This window comes from Macaca fascicularis, chromosome 8 (assembly GCF_037993035.2).
Source record: "Macaca fascicularis isolate 582-1 chromosome 8, T2T-MFA8v1.1".
In the NCBI taxonomy this organism is placed as follows: domain Eukaryota; kingdom Metazoa; phylum Chordata; class Mammalia; order Primates; family Cercopithecidae; genus Macaca; species Macaca fascicularis.
In genome coordinates this window covers 147,544,524-147,562,108 of record NC_088382.1, presented here as the reverse complement: position 1 = coordinate 147,562,108, position 17,585 = coordinate 147,544,524, and positions in this window count along the sequence as shown.

Sequence of the window (17,585 nt, the reverse complement as noted above, 5' to 3'; positions counted from 1 at the left end):
ACTGGAAGAGCATAATTGGATTGTTTGTCACACAAAGAAAGGATAAATGTTTAAGGTGATGGATACCACATTTACCCTGATGTGATTATTATGCATTCTATGCCTGTATCAAAGTACCTCATGTATCCCACAAATATATACACCTACTATGTGCCCACAAAAATTAAAAATAAATTAAAAATTAAAATTATTTAATTAAACAAATAAAACAGCAGGGGAAAAAAAGTGTTTTAAGCCAAACATGCTTAAACAAGGCTCACCTTTCAAAATCTCATTTTTCTTTTATTTTTTGGGACAGAGTCTTGCTCTGTCCCCAGGCTGGAGTGCAGTGGTGCCATCTTGCCTCACTGCAATCTCCGCCTCCCAGGTTCAAGTGATTCCCCTGCCTCAGCCTCCCAAGTCCCCTGAGGAGCTGGGACCGCAGGCACACACCACCACGCCCGGCTAATTTTGTGTATTTTAGTAGAGATAGGGTTTCATTATGTTGGCCAGGATGGTCTCGATCTCCTGACCTCGTGATCTGCCAGCCTCAGCCCCTGAAAGTGCTGGGATTACGGGTGAGCCACCTGTTACATTGATATGGCGATAATAGCATCTCCTGCCTGCCTCACAGAGCTTTTGTTTTTAATTTCTCTTAATGCTCCTGATTTTAGAATATTTTTATCTGATAGTAACATGCTACTTCAGACTTCTTGTGCTTGCCATTTCAATGGTATATATTTTCCATCCATTGACTTAGAACCTGTATGTTTATATATGAAGTACATCAATGGTGACATTGTATAATTGGGGTTTGACTTTTGATTTATTCTGATAGTATCTGCCTTTAGTTGAAGAGTTTAGTTTATTTATATGAACATCATGATGGATATGGTTGAATTAAGTCTATCATTTTACTATTTATTTCATTTTTGTCCCTCCCCCCATTTTTGCTCCTCTGTTCCGTTTTCCTTCTTATTTTAGGTAATTTTACCATATTTTTAAGAATCTTATTTTAATTTATCTGTTGGCTCTTTAATATGTCTTTTTGCATTATTTTTAAGTGGTTGCTTTAGGGATCACAATATGTATTTTAAAAAAATCTTCATTTCTTCTTAGCATTAACACACCACTTCACATAACACATAGAAGCCTTGCAAGGCCATATATCTATTTGTCTTTTTCTCCATTTTTAAAATAAACCAATTTTAAGAGAAATTTTAGGTTACAGCAATATTGAGCAGAGGGTACAGAGATGTTCCATATACTCTCTTCCCCACCCCACATGCATGCTTCCCCCATAATCAACATCCTCCACCAGAGTGGTGCATTTGTAACAACTGATAAACCTACACTGGCACATCATTATCACCCATCATCCCTCACTTACGTTAGGGGTCACTCTTGGTGTACATTCGATGGGTTTGGACAAATGTATAATAAATGTACCCATCATTATAGCATCATACAGACTATTTCACTGCCCTCAAAATCCCCTGTGCTCTGCCTATTCCCCTTCATTCTTTATGTTAGACTTCTCATCTATCTTACTTCCAGATTATTTTATATCACTAAGACAAGAGTATAATTTTTGCTTTCAGTAGCACCATGCATTACAAAGAAATTAAGAGAAAAAAATAATTTTTTCCTCTTGTTTAAAAATAATTGTTTGTATTATTTCCCTGGATATTCAGCCTTTCTGAAGCTTTGTGTTTCATCCTGAAACTCTGAGTTTTCATCCGGTATCAATTTTTCTGTAGACTGAAACGTCTTCCGCATTCCCTCTGCTATAAGTATGCTACAGATGAATGATCTCAACTTCCTTTGGTCTGAAAATGCCTTTACTTCATCTTTATTCCTAAATGTTATTTTTTTTCTAAATAAACTATTCTAGTTTAACAGGACTTTTTAAAAAAATTCAACACTTTAGGCCAGGTGCACTGGCTCACGCTTGTAATCCCAGGACTTTAGGAGGCCAAGACAGGTGGATCATGAGGTCAACAGATTGAGACCATTCTGGGCAGCATGGTGAAATCCCATCTCTACTAAAAACATAAAAATTAGCTGGGCCTGGTGGCACATGCCTGTAATCCCAACTACTTACTCAGGAGGCTGAGGCAGGTGATTTGCTTGAACCCAGGAAGTGGAGGTAGCAGTGAGCCAAGATCATGCCACTGCACTCCAGCCTGATGACAGAGCGAGACTCCATCTCAAAAACAAAAAGCAAACAAACAAAAAAGTCATCACTTTTTTGTGATGTTATATTGTCTCCTGACCTCTATAGTTTCTCATAGAGATGTCAGTGCTAATTGAAACCGTTAATTTCCTCTAAAAATGTGTTATTTTTCTCTGATGACTTCCAAGATTTTTCTCTTTATCTTTGGTTTTAGCAGTTTACGATAATGTGCCTAAGATTTTTTTTTTTTTTTTTTTTTTTTTTGGCTTGGAATTCATTCAGCTTCAGGATTCTACAAACTTCAAGTCTTTCAACAAATTTGGGGAGTTTTCAGTCATTATATCTTCAAACATATACTGTATCTGCCTCATTTCTCTCTGATGAGACTGTAAGCATGCGTATCTTAGAATTTTCATTATTATCTTATAGGCTTCTATGTCTCCCTTCCTCTTCTTCTTCCATCTTCTTTTTAATTTATTCTCTTTTTCACTTTGGAGAATTTCTATGAATATAACTGTTAGGTCACTGACTATTACTCTAGCATTTCTATTCTACCTAATAATCTTTCCTTCCTTCCTTCCTTCCTTCCTTCCTTCCTTCCTTCCTTCCTTCCTTCCTTCCTTCCTTCCTTCCTTCCTCTTTCTCTTTTTTTCTGATATTGTGTTTTTGAGTTCTTAGAATTTCCACTTGAGCCTTTTATTATAGTTTCTATGTCACTGCTGAGATTTCTATCTTTTCATTAAGATAATTTTTATGTCATTGAACATAGATACACAGCTATTTTAAAGTCCATATGTGATATGAATTTTGACATGTGCTGAGATTGTTCTTGGTTGATTATCATTTCTTTTGCATTTTGGTCATGTTTTCTTGGTTATTTATAAGCCAAGCAGTTTGGGATTGCAGCCTCATCATTGTGTATGTTATGTTGTGAAGTCTCTGAATTCAGTTGTATTCCTGAGAAATAGGTTGGTTTTTTTTTTGTTTTTGTTTTTGTAGAAAATTAATTTTGTTGGTGTCAAACTGCACGTCTCGGCTCTTGGGCCACCTCAAATCCCGGTTCTGATCTTTCATTTTTAGCAAAGTTACTAGCAGCCTCCCCAACACAGGCACAATTCAGAGAACAGCCAGCAATTTGGGCAGAGTTTACATACAAAATTGGGAACATCTTCTCTCTGACTATTCCTTTTAGGATTATTCTCCTTTACTTCCCAGTAGCTTTAGTTACCACAAAATCTGTTCTCTGCTTACCCAACTAAAAAAAGAAAGGCAGCGGCCACTGTTGTCCTGCTTGGTCCTATCTTTGGCTTGCCCTTAGGCTAAAGGCCACAAAAATGGGTAACTCATGCATGCCATTCCGTTCTTCAGAGTTTCAACTCTTGTATAAAAACTGCCTGACATTGTTTACTCTGAAGTCTCCTAAGATCATTGCATGTGTGTGTATTAATCAGTTTACAGTTGTTGTCTTCAGGGCAGTTCCAGAAGGATCCGAGCCATACTTCAGGCAGAATCTTATACATAAAAGCTCACAATGTATAAATAAAAATCTTCTCTACTTTCTTCATTTTTCTTCCTTCTTCATTTTTCTTCCTTCTCAGAGCTTTCTGTGATGTCACCTTACAGGGCTGAAGGGAAGGTTTTTAGCATTGTGTTTTTATGCTACAAGAGACCAAGGAGATTATGTTCCACGGTTTCTTATTTTTCCACCGATATTGTTCTACCTTATTATCTTCGTCCCTCATTGGAAACCATTTTCTGAAAGCATTTTCATTTTTCTTTCTATAAACTCTGCTTAATTTGAAAGAAACTCTCCTCCTCCTCCTCTTCCTCCTTCATATTCTATTGATGAAGGGTCTAAGTTTCTTATCAGCAAAAGATTGACAATGTTACCATGGCAGGTTGGCAAAATGTCAAACTAAAGAAAATGATTGGCTATTCTAATTTGCCTATGAAGGTTTATTACAGAGACTGCTTGCATTTCTTTTTGGTAGGCAATAATAGACTTTGATCTAACTTCAAAAATCCTAGTCTGAGAAGCAAATATGCATTACATTTCCTTACTTTTGGAGGAGGAATCTGTGATGCACAAAGGTAAAAGACTTCCTTAAATCACATGGTATTTCAGAAAATGTTGGTATGGTCTAGTAAGTATTTAGATGCACAAATTTTGATGTTCAACAACACATTGTTCTGGTACTTTAGAAAAGATTTGGAAATTTTTAACTACAAAAAAGTTAAGTTCATAAAATTGTAAAACATAGTTTAATAAATATATCTACTTCATAGGGATATTAATAAAATAAAAATTAATATAGTTTTTATTTAATTAAAAATTAAATAATAACAGTAAATGTAAAAAAAGATCACATCAGTGGATATTATACATTATTACCTTTATTGTTCCTATTATTCCTCCATTTATTCAACAAACATTTTGTTAGAAGGCAGGTACTATATAAGATGAATTAAACATAATTAAACAAAGTTCTTGCCCCCAAAGAGCTCACAAATTAAAGGATAATCTATGCACACAAGCAGTTTACTTTATTATAATATTATAATAGCACAGGTAAAAAAATGCAAAAGGCATGAAGGAAACATAAAAAACCTAACGCAACCTGGGAAGATTAGGTAAGGTTTGTGTAGAAATTAACATGCAAAGAAAGAGCTGAGATTATTCAGGTAAAGAGGCAGGGAATTCCCAGAAGAAGGGAGAAGTATGAGCAAAGGCATTCAGGCAAGTAAGGGTCTTGAGTGCGGTGATTGGCAATCTGAGCAGGGCTGTTGGAGGGTACATTGCGAAGCAGCAAGTGAGGAACAATGAGAGAGCTGGGAGCTGCCTCATGGAGTCCTTATGTGATGCAGAGTTTCTATCTTTTCATTTATTAAAGGGAATATATTTTTTACTTCATTGAACATAGTTACACAGCTGCTTTCAAGTCCATATATGATGTTAATTCCAGCATGTCATACTGAGATTTTTCTCAGCTGATTTTCATTTCCTTTGTGTCTTGGTCACATTTTCCTGGTGATTTACATGCCAATCTCATGCACTTTGGGATTGTAGCCTCAGCATTGTGTATGTTATGCTGTGAGGTCTCTGAATTCAGTGGTATTTCTTGGAACTGTGGCATTGTTTTTACTTTAGTAGAAAATTAATTTTGTTGGTGTCAAACTCCACATCACGGCTCTTGAGCCACCTCAAATCCCAGTTCTGATTTGTTATTCTTAGCAGAGTTACTAGAAACCTCCCCCAAAAGCGCCTGCACTTTTCCTGTATGTAACATTGACCTACATCATGACCCTCCAGTTTGCATTTGTTTATATGTTAAGTGGAGATATTTAAACATTTTATTCACAGTGTCTTAGACTGCTTTTATTTATTTCCTAGTTGACTATACAATTTCATTTTGAGATGGAAGTGGCACCCAAGTGCTAGCATGTTTAATAAAATCAAGTTTCCTCAGTCCTTATGGGCAGAAGCTGAGGGTTTGTTCATGCTGGAGGTATAGGGAAAGAGCTCTGTGTAACTTACTCTATATAAATGATGTCCTGTGGAGTTAGTTAGACTTCAGGCTGCACTGTTTGCACAGAACTCGGTGACCCCCAAGGTGTTGGGCAAAGCGTAATTAATGCAAGAATGCATCAAGAAAAGACGATAGAGAACATTCAGCATGAAACAGCTTTTTTTCCAGTTTTTCCTACTAAGGTTCTCTTCAGCCCTTTCATTCATCTTGTAACTTAATCACTGGAATTGAGTAATTATGTTGAAGGTGAAGAAAAGACTAATATGAGATTACTACACAATACTTTGCTGGACAAAGGCATCTGATCATCAAAAAAAGTTTCATAAATGATTCTGAAGAGCAAGTCATAAGCCACTGTAGCTTTATAAGCCAAGGCAAACCATGACTTGTAATAAGAAGTCATCACAAGATTGTGATATGTTTTGGGTTATATTTTTATAAGATTATGCTGGCTCTTTTGGTGAGGCAGCTGGAAAAGACTCAGAGAATACAGTTGAGAGGCTGTCATACACTTGGTGAGACATAATGGAAATTTGCACTAGGGCAATAGTAAAGTCATTGAGAGAAGTTCATCAGAACAGAATATGTTTTGTTGGTAAGATTGGCTAGACTTGGTAACGGATTGGATGTAGGTATGAGAGAAGTGGTAAGGAAGGATAATGCCTTAAATAGGGATGTGAACAATTGATTGGAGAGAAGGAAAAATTAGGGAATAATAATTGTGAAGGGTTATTCAAGAATCTGCTTTAGAAAATGGAAGTTTGAGATATCAATTAGGCTTATAACAGGGGATTCAAATAGGCATTACAGAGTTCAGGAAAGATCTAGAGATAAAGATTTGTGCCATAGATGCTCACAGGTGGAGTTTACTATTATGAAATGAAATGAACTTACCCATTGAGTACGTAGCATATGTTAAGTCCTTGCTAAACACTATGAATATATTGTTAAACAGGTGTCAATGAAGAGTCAACCTCTGTAAAATATTTGAAGAGATTTAGCCTGAGCCAAATATGAGTGACCAATGGCCTGAGTCACAGTCTCAAGAGATCCTAAGAACATGTGTCTAAGGTGGTTGGGCTACAGCTTGGATTCATACCATTTAGGGAGATGTAATGCATCAATCAATACATGTAAGGTGTATATTGGTTTGGTTCATAAAGGAGGGACAACTCAACATATATAGACTAAGGAGAGAAGAGGAATTAAGATACAGATTAAGATTTGCTACTAATTAAAGGTCAAGCAGGAGTGGAAGGGGAAAAACCAAACAAAGGAATGCTGGGGGTATTGTTAGAGAGGTCACATGAGAATCAGGAAAAGTTGACATCACACAAAAAAAGAGAAGGAAGCTGTAAGTGGTTGGATAAAAGTGGTCAAATTCCTTAAGAAAAATCAGATTCGATTAGAGAAGAGGTATGGAAGTTTACAGGTAGAAAAGACCTCTGGAGAAGAGAGGTTATCCAAGTCTAGCGAGTAATGAAAAGTTTAGAGAAGACCTCGAGACCTCTTTGGAGACATATCAACAAAGAGATTAGGATAATGCAAAAAGAAGACACTAGAAAGGCATTCCCTCAAAGAGAGAGTGTTGTGTTTCAAATCCAACAGAAGGGTCCAATCTGAGACCAGGAAAACAGTCATTTGATTTGATATTTGGACCTTGGATAGCTACTGTGATATAGTGATTTAGAAAACCATAGGAGATACAGATAGTATTAGGTTGCCATATATCATAGGACTGAAGTGGGAACAGGATGGCGCAGAAGAGGAGACAGCTCCAAAAGCAGAATATGAGCCATCCTGCTACTCACATGGGGGGACAAAAGGCACCATAGTTAGTTTCTCTAGTTCACACTGTCTCCTCAGTGTCTATCAAGGCAAATATATTAATGCAGCTGCACACATTCACATGAAACGTAATGAACTGGTATATATACTCTGGTATAGTTGAACAGTTGCTGTTCATATATATAGTGGTATATCTGAACAGTTGCTGCTATGATGCTTAGCATACAATAGTAATTAACTGCACAGACTCTGAAGCCAGGTTGACTGAATCCAAATCCCAAGTCTGCCACTGACTAGTTATATGAAATCTTCTCTGTGCCTCTGTCTTATCTGCATAATAGACACAATAGGGCCTAACTCTTTTTGTTTATTATTATACTTTAAGTTCTGGGATACATGTGCAGAACATGCAGGTTGTTACATAGGTATATATGTGCCATGGTGGTTTGCTGCACCCATCAACCCATCATCTACATCAGGTATTTCCCCTAATGCTACCCCTCTCCTTGCCTCCAACCCCCTGACAGGCCCTGGTGTGTGATGCTCCCCTCCCTGTGTCCATGTGTTCTCATTGTTAAACTCCCACTTATGGGTGAGAACATGCGGTGTTTGGTTTTCTGTTTCTGTGTTAGTTTGCTAAGAATGATGCCTAACTTTTAATTGTCAGAATTCACTGTTTTTAATCAGGTACAAAAATGTCTACAGTTGAGAGGTTACTGTTGCTGACCAGATGAAAGAACATAAGCATTATTTGAATACTTGTTAAATGCATTCTAAAACCTCATTATTCACAGAATTATTTCATTAGACTAAATATAACATATAGAATATCATTCCCATAATAATGCATATAAAAGCATGATTAACCAACAAGATATGCCCAAGGAAAAAAATATGTGTATGTATAGTTGATGGCGATGTATACATATGTAATTATATATAGTATATAGTTTGGAGGTAGATAGATAAACAGTTGAGAGAGAGAGAGATCATTTTCAGTTCATTTCTGGCTCAGGACAATACAAATGTCAAACTGTTGACCTTTGAAATTCTCCTATATGTATGAAATTCTTTCTTGTATGCCATTTATCTATGCTGCAGTAATATCCTTCACTAAGTACCATCAAAGCTTTTTTGTTCATCAGAGACCTATGATGTTTAGATAGCTCTGCAGAGCTGTGCTCGACTATGCAATAACTTAGGAATGTAGGCTCTTTCACCCTGCCACTATACCGTCTCAACATACATTCTCCAAGGTCACTGCTGAAGATTAGGAAAGGAATGGAGAGGGTGCGCCTTGGCTCTAAAAATAGAGATGGCATAAAAATAATATGCATCCCTTTTCAGGATAAAATTATGTGGACTCAATATAGCTGCAGGGAAGAAAGGGAAATATAGAGGAATGCACCAATATTTTGTGAGCTTAACCTCCCTCTACTATCTGTTTTTACTCATTTTTCTTCTAACGATTCATTATTGTTTGTGAAATAATGGGTGAATGAAGAAGGAAGGAATGAAAGAAGAAAGGAAATAATTATCTGCATTCCTTTGCAAACATCAGGAAAGTTTGAAATTGCTGTTATCTATGTAGTATATTAACTCTGTAAGTTTGAAATTGATGTGTATATATGTAGTTTATTTACCATATTCCTTCCTTGTCTGAAAGAGCTTTGGATCAAAAGACACTACTAAGAATAGAAAGCTAAATAGTTAGTGCTCACATCTTCCCCCTTTCAAAATGTTTTCTTTAGTCTTTGAAGGAGATGGGATTCTAGATGAGCCATCAGATTCGGAACTATAAGACATAGCTATCCAGGTTGAATCAGGCCACTCCTAGAAGGCTGACATTAGAGCAGACACAGTTATTCCTGACCCAAGTAACTGCTCACCTATGGGCACTTCTGGAAGACAAAAATGAAGTACAAATTGACTAAGACTAGAGAAATGGGATTTTAGGGCTATACAAGGTAGTTGGTCCAAGGGAATCAAGGCAGGAAAGGATGAACCAGGGCTCAGGGAAAACTCATAAATGTGTACAAGGTAGGCAGAATGGAATCAAAGCTGGAGCGTATAAGGAATGGAAGAAGACAGAGTGCAAATGCAAGGATCTACAAGAAACTTCGCAGGACAATTGAGAGTTCTCCTTCAGTTATCTTTTATTTCTGGCTATTTCATACTTTGAATAACTTCAGTCTTTCTGGCCTAAGGCAAAACCCCTGTTGTGGGATTTGTCCATGCAGCAGTGCTTTAAAGAAGAGGTCCTTAGAAAGAAAGAATTGAGTTACTGGCATAGGATGTAACAGTTGGTATTTTATTCACCCCAAGCCAATACTTAAAGAATATGAAAAGAAATATTTCATAAAGAAGGGTAAGTTTCACATTTGTATGACTCATACCAAAGATTGAGCGCACTTTCATACTCTCTTCATTGATTAATAACTCATTCATTTGACACATAAAATTGAGTACATAGCATATGTTAAGCCCTTGCTAAGCACTATGAATATATTGCTAAACAGGTGTCAATGAAGAGTCAACCTCTGTAAAATATTTGAAGAGATTTAGCCTGAGCCAAATATGAGTGGCCAATGGCCCGAGTCACAGTCTCAAGAGATCCTAAGAACATGTGTCTAAGGTGGTTGGGCTTGAATTCATGGGAAACATAATACATCAATCAATACATGTAAGATGCACATTGGTTTGGTCCATAAAGGTGGGACAGCTCAAAGTGGGGGCTTCCAGGTTGTAGATGGATTCAAGGATTTTCTAATTGGCAGTTGGTTGAAAGAGTAAAATTATTCTCTGAAGACCTAGAATCAATAGAAGAGAGTGTCTGGATTAGGATAAGGAGTTGTGGAGCTCAAGGTTCCCATTATGCAGATGAAGCCTCCAAGTAGCAGGCTTCAGACAGTATAGATTATAATTGTTTTTTGCCCGACTTTTTTTTTTTAAAGTGCCAAATTATCTCCTAGATCATACCAAAGATTGAGCGCACTCTCGTGCTCTCTTCATTAATTAAATAAATCATTTACTTGACACCTAGTATTGAGTACCTAGCATATGCTAAGCCTTCGCTAAGGTTTTTTTATTGAAGAAAAAGCCCTGGAAAGGGAAGGGGATTCTCTACAGAATGTAGTTTTTCCCCACAAGTGACAGCTTTGCAGAGCTATTTTGAGATATGGCAAAGAAACATATTTGGGGTTAAAATATTTTGATTTCCTTCATGACCTGTCATGTGAGGCTATGCCAGAGTCACGTTGCAAAGTGAGCCACATTGTCCTGGATTGAATAAAACCCCTCTGATGGTACTTTATATTTGTAGGGCATGCCGACCAAAAGAGACAAAATCTGTAAAATATTTGAAGAGATTTATTCTGAGCCAAATATGAGGGACCATGCCTGGGACACAGCCCTCAGTAGACCCTGAGAACATGTGCCCAAGACAGTTGGGGCACAGCTTGGTTTATTCCATTTTTGGAAGACTGAGACATCAATCAAATGCATTTAATACATACTTTGGTTTGGTCTGGTAAGGTGAGACAACTGGAAGCAGGGAGGCTTTCAGGTTATAGATAGATTTCAAAACTTTCTGACTGGCAATTGTTAGAACAGTTATTGTCAATAGGAATGTTTGGGTTACAATAAGGGGTTGTGGATATCAACGTTTTATCATGCAGATGAAGCCTGCAGGTAGCAGGCTTCAGAGAGAATAGATTGTGAATGTTCCTTATCAGACTTAAGGTCCGTGTTGATGTTAAAAGTTGATCGGCTTTCCTGAATTCCAAAAGGGAGGAGGGCATAATGAGGTATGCCCACCACTCACCCTCTCATATCATGGCCTGAACAAGCCTTGCGCGTTAAATTTGCAGTGCCCTGGCCAAGGAGGAAGCTCATTCAGATGGTTGGGTGGGGGCCTTTGGATTTTATTTTTGGTGTACATGCTTGACTCCCCAGGCCTTTTAGGTAGGAATTTGGGGAAGGGAAGAAAAAGGTCAGAGTTCAGTCCTAACAGGATACACACAAACTCTGCTCTCTAAGAACCCGTACATTCCAAGGCAGATGGTAAGCAAAGGACATCGAACACCTAAAAGACATGGCGTGCAGCAACACTAGGTTTACTCATGCTATGATTAGAAAAAAGCAAAGCAGTCCATTTGGGTTAGAGATTTGTTAAACACATTCTGTGATGGACAGACAATAAAGGGGGACTGTGTGATCTCTCTTCCTGCTATTCATGCCTTTGTATACTCCCTTTCCATGAAGGGAGACTTGTGATTCTCTTCTCATCAATAGAATGTGCAAAGATGGGGCAACGCTCTTGTGACTATCCCATAGAAAACTGACTTGTTAGCAGACTCTCTCTGGTATCTTGTTCTTGCTAGCTGTGAAGAGGAAAGCTGACATGAGTTCTACAGCTACAAGAATTGAATTCTGTCAATAACCTTAGTGAGTCTGAAGCAGATTCTTCCCCAGAGCTGAGCCTCTGATGAGAACTCAGTCCTGGATGATACCTTGATTACCACATTGTGAGAGCCAAAGTGGGGCACTCAACCAGCCCTGCCTGGACCTTTGACCTGTAAAAGCTCTAAGATAATATGTGTTACTTTAAGGTGCAAAGTTTATGGTACCTTGTTATACATCAATGGAAAACTAATACACAAATATATGTTGAATGCCTAACTCTGTGGTAGGCACTGTATAAGTAACCAGAAAATAGCAATAAAGAATAAAATAATCCACTCTCCCCACCCCCAGCTCTAGTTGTTGCTCACAGCCTGGTTGGGGCCATATGCCTATAAATGCAATGACAAGACAGGGTGAGACGTGTTGGTGGTTTTATGGTAACTTGAAGCAGGGAGCTTCCAACTCTCCCTTGTGGGGTCTAGACAGGCTCATACTAAAGAAAACATGCGAACTGAATCTTGGAGAGTGAGGGAATATTTACTGGAAACTGAGGACAAGGAGGACACCCAGCAGATGGCACACATTTGCAAAGGCTCAGAGGTGTCAAAGACTGTTCATACTTCTCCACCATTCTGGAGTGAGAAGAAGCCATAGAGATCTCTAAGAAGGAAGATAAAACCCAACAGCCTTTATTGAATGACTGTGTGTATTAAAAACAAATAAAACTATCTGATTATATTCCATTCCAGTCTCTCTCCTTTTCCTGAGTTACACACCTTTTGCCAAGTGTGTGACAGTGTCAACAGAGTTATTATCTAGAAAAATTACCATCCACAAGGGGAATTTCTGCTGTTATAAAACAAAAGCGAACTCCAAAGGTGTGGGGGTGGTGAGAGTGTGTGTGAGAGAAAGCATTTTGCTTTTTTTTTTTTCTGGCAATGTTCTTTTTATGCTAATATCCCATAGTTTCCTACCTTAATGGCCCCATTAAATGCCATGAGAGTATTTGCAAAAGTAAAGTGGTACCTGGAGATGAAGATGTAAAGTTACTAAGTGCATTTTGAGGAACAGAGAAGATTTCTCAGGAAAGGAGTTAATGTTCCAGAGAAAGCTTTGTTTATCCGACAGACTTTATGACTGCACTGTTTTCTTCACTCAGCACCTTAATTCTCAACCACCATAAGGCTGTCCAGATGTTTAAAATAAAAAGCCCATTTGGGTATTATCGGAGATTACTGGGAAGAGATAGACAGACATGATGTTTAGCTATGCAACATAAATTCCCCGAGTATGTGCCATCCAGCACACTCTATATTCTCACCCTGCTGAAAGACTGAAATAATAAATCATAAAAACGAGACACAGGGCTCCGAACACAATTTACCTCTAGCCAGCTGCCATCACGGGAGGAAGGAGTGAAGGTAGAGATGAAGCATGTAAATGGTACGGTTTCCTTTGCACAATACCTGGTGGGCAGGACTTTTCCCTAATTTGCCTCAGAGAATCTCTGTGTTGTCCTCGATTTGCCTATTTACTCTTAACATCACCCTCAACTAGATACATATTCTGTTCCAATAAGCCTGGCCAATTTATTAATACTTGCCAGTTACCTTTTTTTTTTCATTCCTATGCCATCATTTATTTTATTCCTTTTACTCTCTGTGCCCATGTCTGTCAAATTATACTTATCCTTCAAGGCCTTGCTCGAGACAGTCTTTCTGAAGTCCTCTGGAATGGCACAAACCAAAATAAAATCTCCATGTTCCCACACTGCTTTGTCTCAGTCACAAGAAGGCTCTTGTCAACTACTCCTTGTATGGGTGATCATCACTACTTAACTCCTTAAGACGAAATTTCATGAGAACCGGAATCTTGCCTTTTATTCTGTGTAGTTCCGATAATAATATCAGCCTTCCTTTATCCATTCGCCCATCATGGTGACTTCTTTTGAGTCTGCATTCAGATATTTGCCATGTCAGTGAATTTACAGATCATTTTGGGTGTTGTACTTATCATTGTGATGCTAAGAGGTAAGTGTTATTGTTGTTGTTGTTTTCCAGATAGAAAAATCTGCAGATATTAAGGTATTTACTCAAGGTCACACACCTAGTGAAGAGCAGGGCAAGGATTTGAGCCTGAGGTACAATACAACATTGCACCATAGACCCTTTCAAACCCAGCACAGTGGCTTGCACGTGGTGGATGGTTGATGAAACTGTTATGAAATAATGATAGTTGATGTAAGCATAAATGAGTATGTGCATGAAAACTTTATTCATTTCTGGGGTGGAATAGCTCGTCATTAATTATCTTGTCATTTAATGTTTTTATCACTGCCTAGATATTTGTTCTTGTTGACAAGTGAGTGATCCAGATGGCCATATCTCTGGGTTGGGTTTCAACTCTATGTTAACTTGGGCGAGTCACTTGACTCCTTTATGTCTCCATTTTGCTAATTATTAAGATAGGGGCATTACCCCTAAGCTTACCTAAGAGATGATTGATGCCAATGATAACGCTATGCCAATTACATAAAAACTGCTAGAAAAATATTAAGAGAGGAAAATGAGAGAGAGAAATCAGTTATTAATGTTCATTGAAGAGGAGTGTTATTTCTTCTTAGAACAGAGGGACTGTTTATCAGTTATAATAAAGCTGCTCTCTGGAAAGTCTTTCTGATGAGGCTGATCTCCTATCGCAAGGACAAAAACCCAAACACCGCATGTTCTCACTCATAGGTGGAAATTGAACAATGAGAACACCTGGACACAGGGTGGGGAACATCACACACCGGTTCCTATTGTGGGGTGGGGGGAAGGGGGTAGGGGGGAGGGATAGCATTAGGAGATATAACTGATGTAAATGACGAGTTAATTGGTGCAGCACACCAACATGGCACATGTAGACATAGGTAACAAACCTGCACGTTGTGCACATGTACGCTAGAACTTAAAGTATATATATATAAAATAAAAGAATTAGCAACCTTGAAAAAAAAATGATGCTGATCTCCTTAATCCTTGGTTGACTTGCTCGTGAAGCTGACAGCTCACTCAACTTTCAACCATTTATTGAATGGGCCCGGTGGACATAGGTCTTTTGGGCATTTGGGAGGAAAGTGTTTTAGAAAGAAAAATAAATTTCGAGCCAGGTGGCTGCTAAGTAGCCAGGTGTACTGCTAAGTAGCTCTGTGACTTCTTAGCCTCTACGCCACCATCTCTTCACCCAAACAATGTACCGTCTTTTCAGTACTGATTTTCTTTTCTATTTTTTTCTTTCTTTTGTTGTTTTTGTTTTTGAGATGGAGTCTTGCCCTGTCACCAGGCTGGAGTGCAGTGGCACGATCTCGGCTCACTGCAACCTCCTTCCCCTGGGTTCAAGTGATTACCCTGCCTCAGCCTCCCAAGTAGCTGGGACTACAGGTGTGCACCACCACACCGAGTTAATTTTTTTTTTCCATATTTTAGTAGAGATGGGGTTTCACCATGTTAGCCAGGATGGTCTCGATCTCCTGACCTCATGATCTGCCCTCTTCAGCCTCCCAAAGTGCTGGGGTTGCAGGCATGAGCCACCGCGCCCAGCCAGTACTGATTTTCTTTGTGTGGACATTCACTACGGATTTCCTGGTAATTCTGCTATTGCCACTTCTTTACAAACAGATGGCCACTAATAAGAATGTTCCTGTCCCCTACCTATAATTCCTAATTATACAGCATAAATACAAATTTAGTTTTAATTCAATTAAGTGGTAATGAGGTGAGGAAGTAATATTTGAACATATTACTGTAGTTCAGGCTGGTAAGCAATGGATAATATTTATATTCCATTAGATTCTATGAGGTATTTTCAAAATCTTTTAAAATGCCCTCAAAATACTCTGGCTGTAATAGCCTGTTAAAAGCAAACTACTCAGAGAAAAGCATATATATACATCTTAGAGTTATTTAAATTTAAGTCACTTTTGAGCCCCAAGGCATTGAAAAATTAAAATATACGTGTGTATATATGTGTATATATACAAAATAAGAATTATAATACATCAATAACATACAGAATCATATGTTATATTATTATAATACATACTATAATGTTATAAAATCATTTAAATATATATATTTATATAAAGCTGTAGTGATCTTGAATAACCCATTCCATTTTTCTGAGGCTCATTTTCTTTATGTATAAAATAGGTAAAATAAAATATACATTTCAGGATACCTTTTCCCTTTATACCATGTAGTGCCTACCATGTGGACAACTTCAATTATTTGTGACAACTTTGAACCCCACATGAAATCCCCAATAAATCTTTGATTGACCCAGTTTGGGGTGGGTGTTGTGTCCACCTTTGGTCTAGTGGGCATGGCTGGATTAGAGCTTTGTGGCATCAAGGGCTGCCCCCTCTAGGGCATGTGTGTTTCCAGCCGAGTTAAATGAAAGTTGGATCTGTTTGGAAAGTCTACCTGGCATAGCTATTACAACATCTGTTACATTTTCATTCTCTACATGAAGAGTGAGACTACGTTTTGCTCACCTTTTAGTGCAAGCCTGGGAGAAGCTCCATGTTCAGGGTTTTGTGCAAATTAGGTGCTTAATTAATCATTTATTTCTTGGATTAAATGGGTAACAAGTAAGGCAAAGAATTTCTGATGAGATCATTATCTTGGGAGTTATGGACTGAATTGTGTCCCTCCAAAATTCAATGGTTGAAGTCTTAAACTCCCATGTGATTGTATTTGAAGAAAATAAATGTCTCTTGTTGGAGCCATCCAATCTGTGCTCCTGTATTAGTTCATTCTCATGCTGCTATAAAGAAATACCAGAGACTGTGTAATTTATAAAGGAAAGAGGTTTAATTGACTCACAGTTCAGCATAGTTGGGGAGGCCTCAGGAAACCTACAATCATGGTGGGAAGGAAGGCAAACATGCCCTTCTTTACATGTCAGCAGAAGAGAGAAGCATGAGAACCCAGAACCCCTATAAAACCATCAGCTCTCGTGTAAACTTACTCACTATCATGAGAATAGCATGGAAGAAACCCCCATGATTCAATTACCTCCCACTTGGTCCCTCCCATGACACCTGGGGATTATGAGAACTACAATTCAACACGAGATTTGTGTGGGGACATAGCTAAACCATATTGGCAGCCTTTAAAAACTAACATATTGGAAAAGGGTTCAGTTAAATATGATTTGTTAACAGACTCCCACCAGGTTAAAAGAGAGGAGAAGAGAGAATAATCAGGGTTACTGCCAAAGTCCTACTTAGTAAGTCATAATTTACAAATAGAAGCAAAAATAGGTGTCTGTAAGATGATAAATTTATACATTCATTTACTCAATAAGTAGTCACTAAGCCACTATTTGTAAAGTGCTAGGGGAATGAACCCCCCATTTTGTATAGCATACTATACTGGTATGCTGCCAGGCCCTGTGACTGTGTTGCTTCCCCTGGCTTTCCAGAAACTTCGTCCACTGACTGAATATGCTCCTGCAAGTCCTCTTCACAGGAGACAGCAGTGCCCAAGTACATCCTGAAGCTCTCATCCTGGCCTTTTGCTTCCTCCACTTCCTCAGCCCCAACCACCTGCACTTCCCTTTGTATTTTCATTACATTCTCCCCACCACATCTTAAAATCTCTTATCTAGAACTACTAATGACTAAAATGTCAAGCAAACATATCCCTCCCTGAGCATAATCTGCCTTT